Raw genomic sequence first — 2,398 nt, 5'->3', positions numbered from 1 at the left:
TTTGTTGGCAGCCTCCAGAACACTTCACACTTCTCCGGAGGGAGAAAAAATGTTGAAAGCAATTTGTAGTTTCTCAACACATATAATAAATAGGTTTTCAAAACAATGTCTCTCAAAATTGCGAGCAGTCTATTGGTTTCCCCTGGAACGATATCGCTAAATAATTGCAAAGACTATAAAGACTGAGGTAGCACTTCAATCACGATATAGCTCTGATTTTTCTGTGACTAGTATATCATTTCCCCCTAAAATAAGACAGTATCCTGGTATCTTATTATTTCTTTCAATCTGGTTTTATATCTAGAAGTTCAGAGCTGCTTGGGCTGACGAGGCATGCTCTCAGAAGCTTTGTGTCCCCCACTATCTATTTGCTGTTGTGCTGGTGATGCCCCCCTATTTTCCTCTCAAACCACCCCCCATCCTGTGGTCCATGTATTCTGAGATGAGCCAATGTCCAGATGTAAATGTAAACATATAACTTGAATATATTCTGTACAACTCATTCTCTAAGCCAATCACATGAAAGAACCAGAGCCAATAGGATGCAGGAACATGCCAAGACTCCCAGAGAAAGAAACAATATTGTATTTAAATTTCTGCACTTAATCCTGAAGGGAGACAGTGGAAGTTTATTCCCACTATGTAGTGATATTTCACTCGTATTTTAATAAATAAAGATTGCCCGAAGATCAGAGAGTAAAACAGCCCCACTGGTCAGCCTTACAGACAAGGCACTGGTGACACACACCTTAAATCCCAGTAGCCACACTAGTTTGCCATAAAAACCGTGAGGTAGTGGTACACACCTTTAATCCCAGCCCTAGAGAGGAATATAAGATGGGAGGAGACAGCTCTCACACAGTCTCATTCTGAGATTCCTGGAGGCAGGGTCACCATTTCAGACTGAGATAGAGGTAAGAGCCAATAGCTGACTGTTTTGCTTTTCTGACCTTCAGATTGAACCCCAATATCTGTCTCTGGGGTTTTATTAATGTGCTATGCCACTACCATGTCACCACGTGCAACCTGAGATGGTAGCCAAACAGCAACTGAGGAAAAGCTCCTTTGAGAATCCTACCTGAGCCTTGCATGCAACTGTGCCAGAAAGCCCGGGCTCAGTGAGCTGTGTTCTTCAGTGTTCTCTAGAGGCAGAACCCATTTAATAAAAGAAAGAAAGAAAGAAAGAAAGAAAGAAAGAAAGAAAGAAAGAAAGAAAGAAAGAAAGTCACACAGCCTTAGTTTTCATTAATCTCCCTGCTCCGTCTCCTCCTCGCTACCCTGTCCTTACCCCATCTCTTCACTTAACCCTTCCCCCACAGTGTCTACTTTCCATTTTGTTTCAAGGGTGTTATGTAGCTGTGGACCCTGAGTTATGCACTAGGGAGTGGCGGGGAAAGGAGTGCCCACTGACTCACTAGTGACAAGTCAGTAATGAGAGTTCTGTTCTCTCAGACCTTTTCCACAGGGCAAAGTCACAAGTATCCAAAGCTGGGGAAGTCATAGGCCCTCGTGAGAGAGCTGTCATTTTGCTAAATAGACAGGATGTGTCTGTCCATCATGTTGTGGCCTAAATAATTATGTCTCTGCTCATGGATTAGTGCTACTCTCAGCTCTGGGCAAAGAACTTTCCTTTTGCAGGGGTCGGTTTTAATTGCAGAGGCATGTATGTGGCCAAAGTGCTACGGATAAAAGACTTTTGAATGCTCAGTCAAAATGGACTTGATATCACCTCCTCTAAGGCTAGAGAACCTCACTGACAATAGGGGGAAAAAGTAAGAATTAGTTGAAGGAAAGGCGTGAGAAAGAATGCTGCTTCTCAAACATAGCATCAAAGTTGCAGGCTTAATCAAATAGTAGTTGGGATTAGCCACACAGGACCTGTGCAAGACTAGACCTGTCAACATGATTGCCATGGGGGCAAGGGCAGAAAAGATCTTTAAGACTCCTTCAAGAAGACCTGTCTGCAGATCATGAGCCAGGCCTCTCCCTGAGCATCTTAGGTACTTAATGGTCAAAAGCAGAGGAAGATATTTTCTTTAGTGCTACAATAAGTAATCCCCCACCCAGGACCCTGTGAACAATTCTTATGACACTAATTGGGGCACCAAAATAAATAAACAGACCAATGAAGACTTGAAAGTAGGAGTAGGTAGGAAGAGGAACAGGGTCCGTGGGATTATCAGGGGAACAAGAGAAGGTAATTGGGGAAAATGAAATAAAAATACATTTTCTGCATGTATGAAGGTGCCATAATGAAACCCATTATTATGTGCAATAAACAGATGCTAATAAAATGCTTAAGGTATGTTACTAGCGATCTATGCTCAAGTAATTTTCTTTTATCCAGTTTTGCCTATATATTCATATATTCCTTTTGTATACATTAGTTTCTTCTGGT

Source organism: Chionomys nivalis, chromosome 4 (assembly GCF_950005125.1).
Source record: "Chionomys nivalis chromosome 4, mChiNiv1.1, whole genome shotgun sequence".
Lineage (NCBI taxonomy): Eukaryota > Metazoa > Chordata > Mammalia > Rodentia > Cricetidae > Chionomys > Chionomys nivalis.
The sequence above is the reverse complement of the archived record's forward strand: the minus strand, read 5'-3'. Positions refer to the sequence as shown.